The 22,327-nt window shown below is 38.7% G+C and overlaps 1 protein-coding gene and 1 long non-coding RNA gene across 7 annotated transcripts in view; one reads left to right on the top strand and one right to left on the bottom strand.

The window, feature by feature from the left end:
- The window catches only part of LOC127596358 (interleukin-1 receptor accessory protein-like 1), a 268,134-nt gene that overhangs the window by 232,362 nt on the left and 13,445 nt on the right, over window positions 1–22,327 (bottom strand). The gene's annotated exons all lie outside the window — the stretch shown is intronic.
- On the top strand, window positions 1,364–18,925 carry LOC127596434 (uncharacterized). 3 transcript variants are annotated; one of them, XR_007961464.1, is made up of 3 exons: window positions 1,364–1,671; window positions 15,147–15,602; window positions 18,741–18,925. It is a non-coding gene; the product is annotated as an uncharacterized LOC127596434 (long non-coding RNA). The 3 variants fall into 3 exon arrangements; XR_007961462.1 differs by lacking the exon at window positions 18,741–18,925 and adding an exon at window positions 17,840–18,116; XR_007961463.1 differs by lacking the exon at window positions 18,741–18,925 and adding an exon at window positions 16,939–17,130.

Below are 22,327 nucleotides of genomic sequence, written 5' to 3'. Positions count from 1 at the left end.
AGCACATGACAAGAGCTGCAACCAAAGCCTGTCACAGTGACAGATTTTATTCGTACATTGTATTTACCCCAAAAATGTCACAATAAACAGCATGTTTTTTTATGCCATTGATCATATTGGAGTACTTTTGAAGAAAATGTTTAGCAGCCATTATCATTCAATTATTGAGAATATTGTATTGCCATGTAGAACTAGGAATATCTTATTTATGTTGCAGACACCAAGTGAAAGGTACCTGATTGAACCCTGTGGAGACCAAGAATGGAGTGAGAGATCCACTTCATCCTTACAACAGGTTACTACTTCTTATCATGATATACTAGGTTTGAGTTTTCAGCTTTCTTTGACAAACCAAGGAGAAGTTATAAATCAGAAACATGGACTCTCCATGATCTCAGTCGTCATGTCCTCATATTTCTTTAGACCTGAAAAACCTGAGTGTGTTTCAGGTGACATGACTTTTGTCTTAACCTAACTCTGGAGAGCCTGTGTTCGAATGTCCCCATATTGCTGTTCCACAGAGCAGAACAGTGTTAACTTTCTATAGTGTGGTACATTACTCCCAAACTCTCCTGTGAGCAATGTTCAATGAGAAATAATGTTTATTCATTTCTTAACTGGTCAGAATGAAGAATGCTGAATATTTTGACACCGTAATGTTATGTTGCAGACACCAAGTGACCTGACTGAACCCTCTGGAGACCATGAATGGAGTGAGATCCACTTCATTCTTACAACAGGTTACTACTTCTTATCATGATATACTAGGTTTGAGTTTTCAGCTTTCTTTGACAAACACAGGAGAAGTTATAAATCAGAAACATGGACTCTCCATGATTTCAGTCGTCATGTCCTCATATTTCTTTAGACCTGAAAAACCTGAGTGTGTTTCAGGTGACATGACTTTTGTCTTAACCTAACTCTGGAGAGCCTGTGTTCCAATGTCCCCATATTGCTGTTACTCAGAGCTGAACAGTGTTAACTTTCTATAGTGTGGTACATTATTCCCAAATTCTCCTGTGAGCAATGTTCAATGAGAAATAATGTTTATTCATTTCTTAACTGGTCAGAATGAAGAATGCTGAATATTTTGACACCGTAATGTTATGTTGCAGACACCAAGTGACCTGACTGAACCCTCTGGAGACCATGAATGGAGTGATAGATCCACTTCATTCTTACAACAGGTTACTACTTCTTATCATGATATACTAGGTTTGAGTTTTCAGCTTTCTTTGACAAACACAGGAGAAGTTCTAAATCAGAAACATAGACTCTCTATGATTTCAGTCGTCATGTCCTCATATTTCTTTAGACCTGAAAAACCTGAGTGTGTTTCAGGTGACATGACTTTTGTCTTAACCTAACTCTGGAGAGCCTGTGTTCGAATGTCCCCATATTGCTGTTCCACAGAACTGAACAGTGTTAACTTTCTATTGTGTGGTATATTCATCCCAAACCCTCCCGTGAGCAATGTTCAATAATAATTAATATTTATTCATTTCTTAACTGGTCAGAATGAAGAATGCTGAAACTTTTGACACCGTAATGTTGTTATGTTGCAGACATCAAGTGACAGGTACCTGACTGAACCCTCTGGAAACCAAGAATGGAGTGAGAGATCCACTTCATCCTTACAACAGGTTACTACGTCTTATCATGATATACTAGGTTTGAATTTTCAATGTTCTTTGACAAACACAGGAGAAGTTATAAATCAGAAACATGGACTCTCCATGATTTCAGTCGTCATGTCCTCATATTTCTTTAGACCTGAAAAACCTGAGTGTGTTTCAGGTGACATGACTTTTGCCTTAACCTAACTCTGGAGAGCCTGTGTTCGAATGTCCCCATATTGCTGTTCCACAGAACTGAACAGTGTTAACTTTCTATAGTGTGGTATATTCATCCCAAACTCTCCCGTGAGCAATGTTCAATGATAATTAATGTTTATTCATTTCTTAACTGGTCAGAATGAAGAATGCTGAATATTTTGACACCGTAATGTTATGTTGCAGACACCAAGTGACCTAACTGAACCCTCTGGAGACCATGAATGGAGTGAGAGATCCACTTCATTCTTACAACAGGTTACTACTTCTTATGATATACTAGGTTTGAGTTTTCAGCTTTCTTTGACAAACACAGGAGAAGTTATAAATCAGAAACATGGACTCTCCATGATCTCAGTCGTCATGTCCTCATATTTCTTTAGACCTGAAAAACCTGAGTGTGTTTCAGGTGACATGACTTTTGTCTTAACCTAACTCTGGAGAGCCTGTGTTCGAATGTCCCCATATTGCTGTTCCACAGAGCAGAACAGTGTTAACTTTCTATAGTGTGGTACATTACTCCCAAACTCTCCTGTGAGCAATGTTCAATGAGAAATAATGTTGATTCATTTCTTAACTGGTCAGAATGAAGAATGCTGAATATTTTGACACCGTAATGTTATGTTGCAGACACCAAGTGACCTGACTGAACCCTCTGGAGACCATGAATGGAGTGAGAGATCCACTTCATCCTTACAACAGGTTACTACTTCTTATCATGATATACTAGGTTTGAGTTTTCAGCTTTCTTTGACAAACCAAGGAGAAGTTATAAATCAGAAACATGGACTCTCCATGATCTCAGTCGTCATGTCCTCATATTTCTTTAGACCTGAAAAACCTGAGTGTGTTTCAGGTGACATGACTTTTGTCTTAACCTAACTCTGGAGAGCCTGTGTTCGAATGTCCCCATATTGCTGTTCCACAGAGCAGAACAGTGTTAACTTTCTATAGTGTGGTACATTACTCCCAAACTCTCCTGTGAGCAATGTTCAATGAGAAATAATGTTTATTCATTTCTTAACTGGTCAGAATGAAGAATGCTGAATATTTTGACACCGTAATGTTATGTTGCAGACACCAAGTGACCTGACTGAACCCTCTGGAGACCATGAATGGAGTGAGATCCACTTCATTCTTACAACAGGTTACTACTTCTTATCATGATGTACTAGGTTTGAGTTTTCAGCTTTCTTTGACAAACACAGGAGAAGTTATAAATCAGAAACATGGACTCTCCATGATTTCAGTCGTCATGTCCTCATATTTCTTTAGACCTGAAAAACCTGAGTGTGTTTCAGGTGACATGACTTTTGTCTTAACCTAACTCTGGAGAGCCTGTGTTCGAATGTCCCCATATTGCTGTTCCACAGAACTGAACAGTGTTAACTTTCTATAGTGTGGTATATTCATCCCAAACCCTCCTGTGAGCAATGTTCAATAATAATTAATATTTATTCATTTCTTAACTGGTCAGAATGAAGAATGCTGAAACTTTTGACACCCTAATGTTGTTATGTTGCAGACATCAAGTGACAGGTACCTGACTGAACCCTCTGGAAACCAAGAATGGAGTGAGAGATCCACTTCATCCTTACAACAGGTTACTACTTCTTATCATGATATACTAGGTTTGAATTTTCAATGTTCTTTGACAAACACAGAAGAAGTTATAAATCAGAAACATGGACTCTCCATGATTTCAGTCGTCATGTCCTCATATTTCTTTAGACCTGAAAAACCTGAGTGTGTTTCAGGTGACATGACTTTTGCCTTAACCTAACTCTGGAGAGCCTGTGTTCGAATGTCCCCATATTGCTGTTCCACAGAACTGAACAGTGTTAACTTTCTATAGTGTGGTATATTCATCCCAAACTCTCCCATGAGCAATGTTCAATGATAATTAATGTTTATTCATTTCTCAACTGGTCAGAATGAAGAATGCTGAATATTTTGACACCGTAATGTTATGTTGCAGACACCAAGTGACCTGACTGAACCCTCTGGAGACCATGAATGGAGTGAGATCCACTTCATTCTTACAACAGGTTACTACTTCTTATCATGATATACTAGGTTTGAGTTTTCAGCTTTCTTTGACAAACACAGGAGAAGTTATAAATCAGAAACATGGACTCTCCATGATTTCAGTCGTCATGTCCTCATATTTCTTTAGACCTGAAAAACCTGAGTGTGTTTCAGGTGACATGACTTTTGTCTTAACCTAACTCTGGAGAGCCTGTGTTCGAATGTCCCCATATTGCTGTTCCACAGAACTGAACAGTGTTAACTTTCTATTGTGTGGTATATTCATCCCAAACCCTCCCGTGAGCAATGTTCAATAATAATTAATATTTATTCATTTCTTAACTGGTCAGAATGAAGAATACTGAAACTTTTGACACCGTAATGTTGTTATGTTGCAGACATCAAGTGACAGGTACCTGACTGAACCCTCTGGAAACCAAGAATGGAGTGAGAGATCCACTTCATCCTTACAACCGGTTACTACTTCTTATCATGATATACTAGGTTTGAGTTTTCAGCTTTCTTTGACAAACCAAGGAGAAGTTATAAATCATAAACATGGACTCTCCATGATCTCAGTCGTCATGTCCTCATATTTCTTTAGACCTGAAAAACCTGAGTGTGTTTCAGGTGACATGACTTTTGTCTTAACTTAACTCTGGAGAGCCTGTGTTCGAATGTCCCCATATTGCTGTTCCACAGAACTGAACAGTGTTAACTTTCTATAGTGTGGTATATTCATCCCAAACTCTCCTGTGAGCAATGTTCAATGAGAAATAATGTTTATTCATTTCTTAACTGGTCAGAATGAAGAATGCTGAATATTTTGACACCGTAATGTTATGTTGCAGACACCAAGTGACCTGACTGAACCCTCTGGAGACCATGAATGGAGTGAGATCCACTTCATTCTTACAACAGGTTACTACTTCTTATCATGATATACTAGGTTTGAGTTTTCAGCTTTCTTTGACAAACACAGGAGAAGTTATAAATCAGAAACATGGACTCTCCATGATTTCAGTCGTCATGTCCTCATATTTCTTTAGACCTGAAAAACCTGAGTGTGTTTCAGGTGACATGACTTTTGTCTTAACCTAACTCTGGAGAGCCTGTGTTCGAATGTCCCCATATTGCTGTTCCACAGAACTGAACAGTGTTAACTTTCTATAGTGTGGTATATTCATCCCAAACCCTCCCGTGAGCAATGTTCAATAATAATTAATATTTATTCATTTCTTAACTGGTCAGAATGAAGAATGCTGAAACTTTTGACACCCTAATGTTGTTATGTTGCAGACATCAAGTGACAGGTACCTGACTGAACCCTCTGGAAACCAAGAATGGAGTGAGAGATCCACTTCATCCTTACAACAGGTTACTACTTCTTATCATGATATACTAGGTTTGAATTTTCAATGTTCTTTGACAAACACAGAAGAAGTTATAAATCAGAAACATGGACTCTCCATGATTTCAGTCGTCATGTCCTCATATTTCTTTAGACCTGAAAAACCTGAGTGTTTCAGGTGACATGACTTTTGCCTTAACCTAACTCTGGAGAGCCTGTGTTCGAATGTCCCCATATTGCTGTTCCACAGAACTGAACAGTGTTAACTTTCTATAGTGTGGTATATTCATCCCAAACTCTCCCGTGAGCAATGTTCAATGATAATTAATGTTTATTCATTTCTCAACTGGTCAGAATGAAGAATGCTGAATATTTTGACACCGTAATGTTATGTTGCAGACACCAAGTGACCTGACTGAACCCTCTGGAGACCATGAATGGAGTGAGATCCACTTCATTCTTACAACAGGTTACTACTTCTTATCATGATATACTAGGTTTGAGTTTTCAGCTTTCTTTGACAAACCAAGGAGAAGTTATAAATCAGAAACATGGACTCTCCATGATCTCAGTCGTCATGTCCTCATATTTCTTTAGACCTGAAAAACCTGAGTGTGTTTCAGGTGACATGACTTTTGTCTTAACCTAACTCTGGAGAGCCTGTGTTCGAATGTCCCCATATTGCTGTTCCACAGAGCAGAACAGTGTTAACTTTCTATAGTGTGGTACATTACTCCCAAACTCTCCTGTGAGCAATGTTCAATGAGAAATAATGTTTATTCATTTCTTAACTGGTCAGAATGAAGAATGCTGAATATTTTGACACCGTAATGTTATGTTGCAGACACCAAGTGACCTGACTGAACCCTCTGGAGACCATGAATGGAGTGAGATCCACTTCATTCTTACAACAGGTTACTACTTCTTATCATGATGTACTAGGTTTGAGTTTTCAGCTTTCTTTGACAAACACAGGAGAAGTTATAAATCAGAAACATGGACTCTCCATGATTTCAGTCGTCATGTCCTCATATTTCTTTAGACCTGAAAAACCTGAGTGTGTTTCAGGTGACATGACTTTTGTCTTAACCTAACTCTGGAGAGCCTGTGTTCGAATGTCCCCATATTGCTGTTCCACAGAACTGAACAGTGTTAACTTTCTATAGTGTGGTATATTCATCCCAAACCCTCCTGTGAGCAATGTTCAATAATAATTAATATTTATTCATTTCTTAACTGGTCAGAATGAAGAATGCTGAAACTTTTGACACCCTAATGTTGTTATGTTGCAGACATCAAGTGACAGGTACCTGACTGAACCCTCTGGAAACCAAGAATGGAGTGAGAGATCCACTTCATCCTTACAACAGGTTACTACTTCTTATCATGATATACTAGGTTTGAATTTTCAATGTTCTTTGACAAACACAGAAGAAGTTATAAATCAGAAACATGGACTCTCCATGATTTCAGTCGTCATGTCCTCATATTTCTTTAGACCTGAAAAACCTGAGTGTGTTTCAGGTGACATGACTTTTGCCTTAACCTAACTCTGGAGAGCCTGTGTTCGAATGTCCCCATATTGCTGTTCCACAGAACTGAACAGTGTTAACTTTCTATAGTGTGGTATATTCATCCCAAACTCTCCCATGAGCAATGTTCAATGATAATTAATGTTTATTCATTTCTCAACTGGTCAGAATGAAGAATGCTGAATATTTTGACACCGTAATGTTATGTTGCAGACACCAAGTGACCTGACTGAACCCTCTGGAGACCATGAATGGAGTGAGATCCACTTCATTCTTACAACAGGTTACTACTTCTTATCATGATATACTAGGTTTGAGTTTTCAGCTTTCTTTGACAAACACAGGAGAAGTTATAAATCAGAAACATGGACTCTCCATGATTTCAGTCGTCATGTCCTCATATTTCTTTAGACCTGAAAAACCTGAGTGTGTTTCAGGTGACATGACTTTTGTCTTAACCTAACTCTGGAGAGCCTGTGTTCGAATGTCCCCATATTGCTGTTCCACAGAACTGAACAGTGTTAACTTTCTATTGTGTGGTATATTCATCCCAAACCCTCCCGTGAGCAATGTTCAATAATAATTAATATTTATTCATTTCTTAACTGGTCAGAATGAAGAATACTGAAACTTTTGACACCGTAATGTTGTTATGTTGCAGACATCAAGTGACAGGTACCTGACTGAACCCTCTGGAAACCAAGAATGGAGTGAGAGATCCACTTCATCCTTACAACCGGTTACTACTTCTTATCATGATATACTAGGTTTGAGTTTTCAGCTTTCTTTGACAAACCAAGGAGAAGTTATAAATCAGAAACATGGACTCTCCATGATCTCAGTCGTCATGTCCTCATATTTCTTTAGACCTGAAAAACCTGAGTGTGTTTCAGGTGACATGACTTTTGTCTTAACTTAACTCTGGAGAGCCTGTGTTCGAATGTCCCCATATTGCTGTTCCACAGAACTGAACAGTGTTAACTTTCTATAGTGTGGTATATTCATCCCAAACTCTCCTGTGAGCAATGTTCAATGAGAAATAATGTTTATTCATTTCTTAACTGGTCAGAATGAAGAATGCTGAATATTTTGACACCGTAATGTTATGTTGCAGACACCAAGTGACCTGACTGAACCCTCTGGAGACCATGAATGGAGTGAGATCCACTTCATTCTTACAACAGGTTACTACTTCTTATCATGATATACTAGGTTTGAGTTTTCAGCTTTCTTTGACAAACACAGGAGAAGTTATAAATCAGAAACATGGACTCTCCATGATTTCAGTCGTCATGTCCTCATATTTCTTTAGACCTGAAAAACCTGAGTGTGTTTCAGGTGACATGACTTTTGTCTTAACTTAACTCTGGAGAGCCTGTGTTCGAATGTCCCCATATTGCTGTTCCACAGAACTGAACAGTGTTAACTTTCTATAGTGTGGTATATTCATCCCAAACTCTCCTGTGAGCAATGTTCAATGAGAAATAATGTTTATTCATTTCTTAACTGGTCAGAATGAAGAATGCTGAATATTTTGACACCGTAATGTTATGTTGCAGACACCAAGTGACCTGACTGAACCCTCTGGAGACCATGAATGGAGTGAGATCCACTTCATTCTTACAACAGGTTACTACTTCTTATCATGATATACTAGGTTTGAGTTTTCAGCTTTCTTTGACAAACACAGAAGAAGTTATAAATCAGAAACATGGACTCTCCATGATTTCAGTCGTCATGTCCTCATATTTCTTTAGACCTGAAAAACCTGAGTGTGTTTCAGGTGACATGACTTTTGCCTTAACCTAACTCTGGAGAGCCTGTGTTCGAATGTCCCCATATTGCTGTTCCACAGAACTGAACAGTGTTAACTTTCTATAGTGTGGTATATTCATCCCAAACTCTCCCATGAGCAATGTTCAATGATAATTAATGTTTATTCATTTCTCAACTGGTCAGAATGAAGAATGCTGAATATTTTGACACCGTAATGTTATGTTGCAGACACCAAGTGACCTGACTGAACCCTCTGGAGACCATGAATGGAGTGAGATCCACTTCATTCTTACAACAGGTTACTACTTCTTATCATGATATACTAGGTTTGAGTTTTCAGCTTTCTTTGACAAACACAGGAGAAGTTATAAATCAGAAACATGGACTCTCCATGATTTCAGTCGTCATGTCCTCATATTTCTTTAGACCTGAAAAACCTGAGTGTGTTTCAGGTGACATGACTTTTGTCTTAACCTAACTCTGGAGAGCCTGTGTTCGAATGTCCCCATATTGCTGTTCCACAGAACTGAACAGTGTTAACTTTCTATTGTGTGGTATATTCATCCCAAACCCTCCCGTGAGCAATGTTCAATAATAATTAATATTTATTCATTTCTTAACTGGTCAGAATGAAGAATACTGAAACTTTTGACACCGTAATGTTGTTATGTTGCAGACATCAAGTGACAGGTACCTGACTGAACCCTCTGGAAACCAAGAATGGAGTGAGAGATCCACTTCATCCTTACAACCGGTTACTACTTCTTATCATGATATACTAGGTTTGAGTTTTCAGCTTTCTTTGACAAACCAAGGAGAAGTTATAAATCAGAAACATGGACTCTCCATGATTTCAGTCGTCATGTCCTCATATTTCTTTAGACCTGAAAAACCTGAGTGTGTTTCAGGTGACATGACTTTTGTCTTAACCTAACTCTGGAGAGCCTGTGTTCGAATGTCCCCATATTGCTGTTCCACAGAACTGAACAGTGTTAACTTTCTATAGTGTGGTATATTCATCCCAAACCCTCCCGTGAGCAATGTTCAATAATAATTAATATTTATTCATTTCTTAACTGGTCAGAATGAAGAATGCTGAAACTTTTGACACCCTAATGTTGTTATGTTGCAGACATCAAGTGACAGGTACCTGACTGAACCCTCTGGAAACCAAGAATGGAGTGAGAGATCCACTTCATCCTTACAACAGGTTACTACTTCTTATCATGATATACTAGGTTTGAAATTTCAATGTTCTTTGACAAACACAGAAGAAGTTATAAATCAGAAACATGGACTCTCCATGATTTCAGTCGTCATGTCCTCATATTTCTTTAGACCTGAAAAACCTGAGTGTTTCAGGTGACATGACTTTTGCCTTAACCTAACTCTGGAGAGCCTGTGTTCGAATGTCCCCATATTGCTGTTCCACAGAACTGAACAGTGTTAACTTTCTATAGTGTGGTATATTCATCCCAAACTCTCCCGTGAGCAATGTTCAATGATAATTAATGTTTATTCATTTCTCAACTGGTCAGAATGAAGAATGCTGAATATTTTGACACCGTAATGTTATGTTGCAGACACCAAGTGACCTGACTGAACCCTCTGGAGACCATGAATGGAGTGAGATCCACTTCATTCTTACAACAGGTTACTACTTCTTATCATGATATACTAGGTTTGAGTTTTCAGCTTTCTTTGACAAACACAGGAGAAGTTATAAATCAGAAACATGGACTCTCCATGATTTCAGTCGTCATGTCCTCATATTTCTTTAGACCTGAAAAACCTGAGTGTGTTTCAGGTGACATGACTTTTGTCTTAACCTAACTCTGGAGAGCCTGTGTTCGAATGTCCCCATATTGCTGTTCCACAGAACTGAACAGTGTTAACTTTCTATTGTGTGGTATATTCATCCCAAACCCTCCCGTGAGCAATGTTCAATAATAATTAATATTTATTCATTTCTTAACTGGTCAGAATGAAGAATGCTGAAACTTTTGACACCGTAATGTTGTTATGTTGCAGACATCAAGTGACAGGTACCTGACTGAACCCTCTGGAAACCAAGAATGGAGTGAGAGATCCACTTCATCCTTACAACCGGTTACTACTTCTTATCATGATATACTAGGTTTGAGTTTTCAGCTTTCTTTGACAAACCAAGGAGAAGTTATAAATCATAAACATGGACTCTCCATGATCTCAGTCGTCATGTCCTCATATTTCTTTAGACCTGAAAAACCTGAGTGTGTTTCAGGTGACATGACTTTTGTCTTAACTTAACTCTGGAGAGCCTGTGTTCGAATGTCCCCATATTGCTGTTCCACAGAACTGAACAGTGTTAACTTTCTATAGTGTGGTATATTCATCCCAAACTCTCCTGTGAGCAATGTTCAATGAGAAATAATGTTTATTCATTTCTTAACTGGTCAGAATGAAGAATGCTGAATATTTTGACACCGTAATGTTATGTTGCAGACACCAAGTGACCTGACTGAACCCTCTGGAGACCATGAATGGAGTGAGATCCACTTCATTCTTACAACAGGTTACTACTTCTTATCATGATATACTAGGTTTGAGTTTTCAGCTTTCTTTGACAAACACAGGAGAAGTTATAAATCAGAAACATGGACTCTCCATGATTTCAGTCGTCATGTCCTCATATTTCTTTAGACCTGAAAAACCTGAGTGTGTTTCAGGTGACATGACTTTTGTCTTAACCTAACTCTGGAGAGCCTGTGTTCGAATGTCCCCATATTGCTGTTCCACAGAACTGAACAGTGTTAACTTTCTATAGTGTGGTATATTCATCCCAAACCCTCCCGTGAGCAATGTTCAATAATAATTAATATTTATTCATTTCTTAACTGGTCAGAATGAAGAATGCTGAAACTTTTGACACCCTAATGTTGTTATGTTGCAGACATCAAGTGACAGGTACCTGACTGAACCCTCTGGAAACCAAGAATGGAGTGAGAGATCCACTTCATCCTTACAACAGGTTACTACTTCTTATCATGATATACTAGGTTTGAATTTTCAATGTTCTTTGACAAACACAGAAGAAGTTATAAATCAGAAACATGGACTCTCCATGATTTCAGTCGTCATGTCCTCATATTTCTTTAGACCTGAAAAACCTGAGTGTTTCAGGTGACATGACTTTTGCCTTAACCTAACTCTGGAGAGCCTGTGTTCGAATGTCCCCATATTGCTGTTCCACAGAACTGAACAGTGTTAACTTTCTATAGTGTGGTATATTCATCCCAAACTCTCCCGTGAGCAATGTTCAATGATAATTAATGTTTATTCATTTCTCAACTGGTCAGAATGAAGAATGCTGAATATTTTGACACCGTAATGTTATGTTGCAGACACCAAGTGACCTGACTGAACCCTCTGGAGACCATGAATGGAGTGAGATCCACTTCATTCTTACAACAGGTTACTACTTCTTATCATGATATACTAGGTTTGAGTTTTCAGCTTTCTTTGACAAACCAAGGAGAAGTTATAAATCAGAAACATGGACTCTCCATGATCTCAGTCGTCATGTCCTCATATTTCTTTAGACCTGAAAAACCTGAGTGTGTTTCAGGTGACATGACTTTTGTCTTAACCTAACTCTGGAGAGCCTGTGTTCGAATGTCCCCATATTGCTGTTCCACAGAGCAGAACAGTGTTAACTTTCTATAGTGTGGTACATTACTCCCAAACTCTCCTGTGAGCAATGTTCAATGAGAAATAATGTTTATTCATTTCTTAACTGGTCAGAATGAAGAATGCTGAATATTTTGACACCGTAATGTTATGTTGCAGACACCAAGTGACCTGACTGAACCCTCTGGAGACCATGAATGGAGTGAGATCCACTTCATTCTTACAACAGGTTACTACTTCTTATCATGATGTACTAGGTTTGAGTTTTCAGCTTTCTTTGACAAACACAGGAGAAGTTATAAATCAGAAACATGGACTCTCCATGATTTCAGTCGTCATGTCCTCATATTTCTTTAGACCTGAAAAACCTGAGTGTGTTTCAGGTGACATGACTTTTGTCTTAACCTAACTCTGGAGAGCCTGTGTTCGAATGTCCCCATATTGCTGTTCCACAGAACTGAACAGTGTTAACTTTCTATAGTGTGGTATATTCATCCCAAACCCTCCTGTGAGCAATGTTCAATAATAATTAATATTTATTCATTTCTTAACTGGTCAGAATGAAGAATGCTGAAACTTTTGACACCCTAATGTTGTTATGTTGCAGACATCAAGTGACAGGTACCTGACTGAACCCTCTGGAAACCAAGAATGGAGTGAGAGATCCACTTCATCCTTACAACAGGTTACTACTTCTTATCATGATATACTAGGTTTGAATTTTCAATGTTCTTTGACAAACACAGAAGAAGTTATAAATCAGAAACATGGACTCTCCATGATTTCAGTCGTCATGTCCTCATATTTCTTTAGACCTGAAAAACCTGAGTGTGTTTCAGGTGACATGACTTTTGCCTTAACCTAACTCTGGAGAGCCTGTGTTCGAATGTCCCCATATTGCTGTTCCACAGAACTGAACAGTGTTAACTTTCTATAGTGTGGTATATTCATCCCAAACTCTCCCATGAGCAATGTTCAATGATAATTAATGTTTATTCATTTCTCAACTGGTCAGAATGAAGAATGCTGAATATTTTGACACCGTAATGTTATGTTGCAGACACCAAGTGACCTGACTGAACCCTCTGGAGACCATGAATGGAGTGAGATCCACTTCATTCTTACAACAGGTTACTACTTCTTATCATGATATACTAGGTTTGAGTTTTCAGCTTTCTTTGACAAACACAGGAGAAGTTATAAATCAGAAACATGGACTCTCCATGATTTCAGTCGTCATGTCCTCATATTTCTTTAGACCTGAAAAACCTGAGTGTGTTTCAGGTGACATGACTTTTGTCTTAACCTAACTCTGGAGAGCCTGTGTTCGAATGTCCCCATATTGCTGTTCCACAGAACTGAACAGTGTTAACTTTCTATTGTGTGGTATATTCATCCCAAACCCTCCCGTGAGCAATGTTCAATAATAATTAATATTTATTCATTTCTTAACTGGTCAGAATGAAGAATACTGAAACTTTTGACACCGTAATGTTGTTATGTTGCAGACATCAAGTGACAGGTACCTGACTGAACCCTCTGGAAACCAAGAATGGAGTGAGAGATCCACTTCATCCTTACAACCGGTTACTACTTCTTATCATGATATACTAGGTTTGAGTTTTCAGCTTTCTTTGACAAACCAAGGAGAAGTTATAAATCAGAAACATGGACTCTCCATGATCTCAGTCGTCATGTCCTCATATTTCTTTAGACCTGAAAAACCTGAGTGTGTTTCAGGTGACATGACTTTTGTCTTAACTTAACTCTGGAGAGCCTGTGTTCGAATGTCCCCATATTGCTGTTCCACAGAACTGAACAGTGTTAACTTTCTATAGTGTGGTATATTCATCCCAAACTCTCCTGTGAGCAATGTTCAATGAGAAATAATGTTTATTCATTTCTTAACTGGTCAGAATGAAGAATGCTGAATATTTTGACACCGTAATGTTATGTTGCAGACACCAAGTGACCTGACTGAACCCTCTGGAGACCATGAATGGAGTGAGATCCACTTCATTCTTACAACAGGTTACTACTTCTTATCATGATATACTAGGTTTGAGTTTTCAGCTTTCTTTGACAAACACAGGAGAAGTTATAAATCAGAAACATGGACTCTCCATGATTTCAGTCGTCATGTCCTCATATTTCTTTAGACCTGAAAAACCTGAGTGTGTTTCAGGTGACATGACTTTTGTCTTAACCTAACTCTGGAGAGCCTGTGTTCGAATGTCCCCATATTGCTGTTCCACAGAACTGAACAGTGTTAACTTTCTATAGTGTGGTATATTCATCCCAAACCCTCCCGTGAGCAATGTTCAATAATAATTAATATTTATTCATTTCTTAACTGGTCAGAATGAAGAATGCTGAAACTTTTGACACCCTAATGTTGTTATGTTGCAGACATCAAGTGACAGGTACCTGACTGAACCCTCTGGAAACCAAGAATGGAGTGAGAGATCCACTTCATCCTTACAACAGGTTACTACTTCTTATCATGATATACTAGGTTTGAATTTTCAATGTTCTTTGACAAACACAGAAGAAGTTATAAATCAGAAACATGGACTCTCCATGATTTCAGTCGTCATGTCCTCATATTTCTTTAGACCTGAAAAACCTGAGTGTTTCAGGTGACATGACTTTTGCCTTAACCTAACTCTGGAGAGCCTGTGTTCGAATGTCCCCATATTGCTGTTCCACAGAACTGAACAGTGTTAACTTTCTATAGTGTGGTATATTCATCCCAAACTCTCCCGTGAGCAATGTTCAATGATAATTAATGTTTATTCATTTCTCAACTGGTCAGAATGAAGAATGCTGAATATTTTGACACCGTAATGTTATGTTGCAGACACCAAGTGACCTGACTGAACCCTCTGGAGACCATGAATGGAGTGAGATCCACTTCATTCTTACAACAGGTTACTACTTCTTATCATGATATACTAGGTTTGAGTTTTCAGCTTTCTTTGACAAACACAGGAGAAGTTATAAATCAGAAACATGGACTCTCCATGATTTCAGTCGTCATGTCCTCATATTTCTTTAGACCTGAAAAACCTGAGTGTGTTTCAGGTGACATGACTTTTGTCTTAACCTAACTCTGGAGAGCCTGTGTTCGAATGTCCCCATATTGCTGTTCCACAGAACTGAACAGTGTTAACTTTCTATTGTGTGGTATATTCATCCCAAACCCTCCCGTGAGCAATGTTCAATAATAATTAATATTTATTCATTTCTTAACTGGTCAGAATGAAGAATGCTGAAACTTTTGACACCGTAATGTTGTTATGTTGCAGACATCAAGTGACAGGTACCTGACTGAACCCTCTGGAAACCAAGAATGGAGTGAGAGATCCACTTCATCCTTACAACAGGTTACTACGTCTTATCATGATATACTAGGTTTGAATTTTCAATGTTCTTTGACAAACACAGGAGAAGTTATAAATCAGAAACATGGACTCTCCATGATTTCAGTCGTCATGTCCTCATATTTCTTTAGACCTGAAAAACCTGAGTGTGTTTCAGGTGACATGACTTTTGCCTTAACCTAACTCTGGAGAGCCTGTGTTCGAATGTCCCCATATTGCTGTTCCACAGAACTGAACAGTGTTAACTTTCTATAGTGTGGTATATTCATCCCAAACTCTCCCGTGAGCAATGTTCAATGATAATTAATGTTTATTCATTTCTTAACTGGTCAGAATGAAGAATGCTGAATATTTTGACACCGTAATGTTATGTTGCAGACACCAAGTGACCTAACTGAACCCTCTGGAGACCATGAATGGAGTGAGAGATCCACTTCATTCTTACAACAGGTTACTACTTCTTATGATATACTAGGTTTGAGTTTTCAGCTTTCTTTGACAAACACAGGAGAAGTTATAAATCAGAAACTTGGACTCTCCATGATCTCAGTCGTCATGTCCTCATATTTCTTTAGACCTGAAAAACCTGAGTGTGTTTCAGGTGACATGACTTTTGTCTTAACCTAACTCTGGAGAGCCTGTGTTCGAATGTCCCCATATTGCTGTTCCACAGAGCAGAACAGTGTTAACTTTCTATAGTGTGGTACATTACTCCCAAACTCTCCTGTGAGCAATGTTCAATGAGAAATAATGTTTATTCATTTCTTAACTGGTCAGAATGAAGAATGCTGAATATTTTGACACCGTAATGTTATGTTGCAGACACCAAGTGACCTGACTGAACCCTCTGGAGACCATGAATGGAGTGAGAGATCCACTTCATCCTTACAACAGGTTACTACTTCTTATCATGATATACTAGGTTTGAGTTTTCAGCTTTCTTTGACAAACCAAGGAGAAGTTATAAATCAGAAACATGGACTCTCCATGATCTCAGTCGTCATGTCCTCATATTTCTTTAGACCTGAAAAACCTGAGTGTGTTTCAGGTGACATGACTTTTGTCTTAACCTAACTCTGGAGAGCCTGTGTTCGAATGTCCCCATATTGCTGTTCCACAGAGCAGAACAGTGTTAACTTTCTATTGTGTGGTACATTACTCCCAAACTCTCCTGTGAGCAATGTTCAATGAGAAATAATGTTTATTCATTTCTTAACTGGTCAGAATGAAGAATGCTGAATATTTTGACACCGTAATGTTATGTTGCAGACACCAAGTGACCTGACTGAACCCTCTGGAGACCATGAATGGAGTGAGATCCACTTCATTCTTACAACAGGTTACTACTTCTTATCATGATGTACTAGGTTTGAGTTTTCAGCTTTCTTTGACAAACACAGGAGAAGTTATAAATCAGAAACATGGACTCTCCATGATTTCAGTCGTCATGTCCTCATATTTCTTTAGACCTGAAAAACCTGAGTGTGTTTCAGGTGACATGACTTTTGTCTTAACCTAACTCTGGAGAGCCTGTGTTCGAATGTCCCCATATTGCTGTTCCACAGAACTGAACAGTGTTAACTTTCTATAGTGTGGTATATTCATCCCAAACCCTCCTGTGAGCAATGTTCAATAATAATTAATATTTATTCATTTCTTAACTGGTCAGAATGAAGAATGCTGAAACTTTTGACACCCTAATGTTGTTATGTTGCAGACATCAAGTGACAGGTACCTGACTGAACCCTCTGGAAACCAAGAATGGAGTGAGAGATCCACTTCATCCTTACAACAGGTTACTACTTCTTATCATGATATACTAGGTTTGAATTTTCAATGTTCTTTGACAAACACAGAAGAAGTTATAAATCAGAAACATGGACTCTCCATGATTTCAGTCGTCATGTCCTCATATTTCTTTAGACCTGAAAAACCTGAGTGTGTTTCAGGTGACATGACTTTTGCCTTAACCTAACTCTGGAGAGCCTGTGTTCGAATGTCCCCATATTGCTGTTCCACAGAACTGAACAGTGTTAACTTTCTATAGTGTGGTATATTCATCCCAAACTCTCCCATGAGCAATGTTCAATGATAATTAATGTTTATTCATTTCTCAACTGGTCAGAATGAAGAATGCTGAATATTTTGACACCGTAATGTTATGTTGCAGACACCAAGTGACCTGACTGAACCCTCTGGAGACCATGAATGGAGTGAGATCCACTTCATTCTTACAACAGGTTACTACTTCTTATCATGATATACTAGGTTTGAGTTTTCAGCTTTCTTTGACAAACACAGGAGAAGTTATAAATCAGAAACATGGACTCTCCATGATTTCAGTCGTCATGTCCTCATATTTCTTTAGACCTGAAAAACCTGAGTGTGTTTCAGGTGACATGACTTTTGTCTTAACCTAACTCTGGAGAGCCTGTGTTCGAATGTCCCCATATTGCTGTTCCACAGAACTGAACAGTGTTAACTTTCTATTGTGTGGTATATTCATCCCAAACCCTCCCGTGAGCAATGTTCAATAATAATTAATATTTATTCATTTCTTAACTGGTCAGAATGAAGAATACTGAAACTTTTGACACCGTAATGTTGTTATGTTGCAGACATCAAGTGACAGGTACCTGACTGAACCCTCTGGAAACCAAGAATGGAGTGAGAGATCCACTTCATCCTTACAACCGGTTACTACTTCTTATCATGATATACTAGGTTTGAGTTTTCAGCTTTCTTTGACAAACCAAGGAGAAGTTATAAATCAGAAACATGGACTCTCCATGATCTCAGTCGTCATGTCCTCATATTTCTTTAGACCTGAAAAACCTGAGTGTGTTTCAGGTGACATGACTTTTGTCTTAACTTAACTCTGGAGAGCCTGTGTTCGAATGTCCCCATATTGCTGTTCCACAGAACTGAACAGTGTTAACTTTCTATAGTGTGGTATATTCATCCCAAACTCTCCTGTGAGCAATGTTCAATGAGAAATAATGTTTATTCATTTCTTAACTGGTCAGAATGAAGAATGCTGAATATTTTGACACCGTAATGTTATGTTGCAGACACCAAGTGACCTGACTGAACCCTCTGGAGACCATGAATGGAGTGAGATCCACTTCATTCTTACAACAGGTTACTACTTCTTATCATGATATACTAGGTTTGAGTTTTCAGCTTTCTTTGACAAACACAGGAGAAGTTATAAATCAGAAACATGGACTCTCCATGATTTCAGTCGTCATGTCCTCATATTTCTTTAGACCTGAAAAACCTGAGTGTGTTTCAGGTGACATGACTTTTGTCTTAACCTAACTCTGGAGAGCCTGTGTTCGAATGTCCCCATATTGCTGTTCCACAGAACTGAACAGTGTTAACTTTCTATAGTGTGGTATATTCATCCCAAACCCTCCTGTGAGCAATGTTCAATAATAATTAATATTTATTCATTTCTTAACTGGTCAGAATGAAGAATGCTGAAACTTTTGACACCCTAATGTTGTTATGTTGCAGACATCAAGTGACAGGTACCTGACTGAACCCTCTGGAAACCAAGAATGGATTGAGAAATCCACTTCATCCTTACAACAGGTTACTACTTCTTATCATGATATACTAGGTTTGAATTTTCAATGTTCTTTGACAAACACAGGAGAAGTTATAAATCAGAAACATGGACTCTCCATGATTTCAGTCGTCATGTCCTCATATTTCTTTAGACCTGAAAAACCTGAGTGTGTTTCAGGTGACATGACTTTTGCCTTAACCTAACTCTGGAGAGCCTGTGTTCGAATGTCCCCATATTGCTGTTCCACAGAACTGAACAGTGTTAACTTTCTATAGTGTGGTATATTCATCCCAAACTCTCCCGTGAGCAATGTTCAATGATAATTAATGTTTATTCATTTCTTAACTGGTCAGAATGAAGAATGCTGAATATTTTGACACCGTAATGTTATGTTGCAGACACCAAGTGACCTGACTGAACCCTCTGGAGACCATGAATGGAGTGAGAGATCCACTTCATCCTTACAACAGGTTACTACTTCTTATCATGATATACTAGGTTTGAGTTTTCAGCTTTCTTTGACAAACACAGGAGAAGTTATAAATCATAAACATGGACTCTCCATGATCTCAGTCGTCATGTCCTCATATTTCTTTAGACCTGAAAAACCTGAGTGTGTTTCAGGTGACATGACTTTTGTCTTAACTTAACTCTGGAGAGTCTGTGTTCGAATGTCCTCATATTGCTGTTCCACAGAACTGAACAGTGTTAACTTTCTATAGTGTGGTATATTCATCCCAAACTCTCCCGTGAGCAATGTTCAATGATAATTAATGTTTATTCATTTCTTAACTGGTCAGAATGAAGAATGCTGAATATTTTGACACCGTAATGTTATGTTCCAGACACCAAGTGACCTGACTGAACCCTCTGGAGACCATGAATGGAATGAGAGATAAATTCTCAAAATTCTCAAATTTTCAAAATTCTCATTATTTCCTGGAATATCTTATTTTGATTATTTTATTTTTCCATTTTTAATAAATAATGCCTCTTTTACAGGTGGGAATAAGAGACGCACGTGGACAGATGATGAAGTGAAGGCTGTTGAGCGACATATGTTTGATTTCATAACAAGCCATAAAGTTTCAGGTAAAACGAGCTGGGAGTCCTGTCTCCACGCAGAGCCAGCAGCTCTGACAGACAGAGGCTGGGTGTCCATCAAAAACTACATCCACAACAGGATATAACTGCATTAAAAAGGGAAATGAATGGCTAGTCCATTTAAATGCGAGCACGTCTGGGTACATTTCAGTTCAAGTTAACTAAAGCAATAGCAATGGTGCATTTAGGGTGGGATGGTCAATTATGGATTTCATATTGGTTGTTTAATACTGTGTTTCACGTTTGTTGTTTCATGATCTTCAAGAGCAATTTGGAAAATCCTTGAAGATGTATGAACATGTAAATTATACTGTATATCAGGCATGTCCCGATCTGGGCCTGGAGGGCCACTGTCGTGCCTGTTTTCCAGCTCTCCCGGCTGCATCACACCTGTTTCAGATGATCAGTTCATCAGTCAGCTCTGATGCAGCACTAGAACATCCTGGGAGAGCTGGAAAACAAAAAGACAGCGGCCCTTGAGGACCGACCTTGGACACCCCTGCTGTATATAAACGTACGTACGATATACAAACTTCTCACAAAAGATAGGCTTATTAGGTTTGAGGTGATATTTCGGAAAAACCCTAAAACATTTGAATGCATCCTATTTCAAGAATTTCAATACTTTTTGAAAAGTTGCTTTTGTCTAACGGTAACTAAAGAAGTTGCTACACACATGGCACAATATATCGCCAGATTCATTAAAAATTCTTCATCGCAGTATTCACATTTTGACATAATCTTCTTCAGTTCAAACAACCCTCATCTATTGCAGTGCTTTGTGTCATGGAGAGGAGGTGGCATGTTTTCTGTGTTCATAATTTCATATTTGTCAGCAATTAAAAAATAAGAAAGTGGACTGACCACATATTTAACCGTCTCTTCTTCTTCACAGCTTATTTTACTATCTTGTATTATTAATGTGAATATTTGAGGGATGACGGGTGTAACGACTGTTTGGCACATTCGCCTCACAGTTCAGCAATTGGTATTTGAATCTTTGAATCTGGGCTTCCTTCCTTTGTAGAGTTCTTCCCATGCCCGAGCATGACAATTGGACACATGTGCCTAACATATACTGTTGGTATGTAACATGAGTCAATTTAAAAATACACACTTTACTCTTAGCTGGTCTTCATAAGTCATATATACTTGAAAATGATGTGTATCTAGGGGGCTCAAAATTCACAAAAACACAAAATGGTAGTGTGTTTGAGGTGACTGTCTCCATAATACACAAAAACCTGTCAATGTCCTCATATGTAGTAGTTTTGTCATAAATCAAAAAAAAATTACGTCCTAGCCAAAATCTGAGTAGATGGCTGTCTTCCTGATTTTTTTTCATGGTTACCATATTTTTTTGGAGCCTGTAGGACCACGGGAAAGGCATGTACCCATATGTCGGGTGAACAAACGGACGTCCTGAAAATGCACCAAAACACGTATGTGTGTGTGTGTGTGTGTGCATAGATGCTGGCAGGGAAAGCCTACATGGAACGCCATAACCAGGTGGCTGGCATAGTCTACCGAAACATCTGTGCGTAGTATGGACTGGAAACGCCAAGCTCAAAATGGGAAACACCTCTGAAGGTGATAGAGAATGAGAGAGCGAAGATCCTGTGGGACTTCCAGATACAGACTGACAAGATGGTAATGGCGAACCAACCAGATATCGTGATCATAGATAAAGGGCAGAGGAAAGCCGTTGTAGTGGATGTAGTGGTCCCAAGTGATGGAAACATCAGGAAGAAGGAACACGAGAAACTCGAGAAATACCAAGGGCTCAGAGAGGAGCTGGAGAGAGCCTGGAAGGTAAAGGTAACAGTCGTGCCTGTGGTGGTCGGAGCACTCGGGGCAGTGACCCCCAAACTGGATGAGTGGATGCAACAGATCCAGGGAACAAGATCGAACATCTCAGTCCAGAAATGTGCAGTGCTGGGAACAGCACCCTCAAGCTTCCTGGCCTCTGGTAGAGGACCCGAGCTGAATGAGGGACGGACACCACCCGAGGGGGGGTTAGACGAGGATTTTTTTTTTTTTATATGTATAAACAATGTCTATCCACTCGTTGAGGAAGT

Source organism: Hippocampus zosterae, chromosome 2 (assembly GCF_025434085.1).
Source record: "Hippocampus zosterae strain Florida chromosome 2, ASM2543408v3, whole genome shotgun sequence".
In the NCBI taxonomy this organism is placed as follows: domain Eukaryota; kingdom Metazoa; phylum Chordata; class Actinopteri; order Syngnathiformes; family Syngnathidae; genus Hippocampus; species Hippocampus zosterae.
This window is presented reverse-complemented; position numbering and strand designations above follow the sequence as displayed.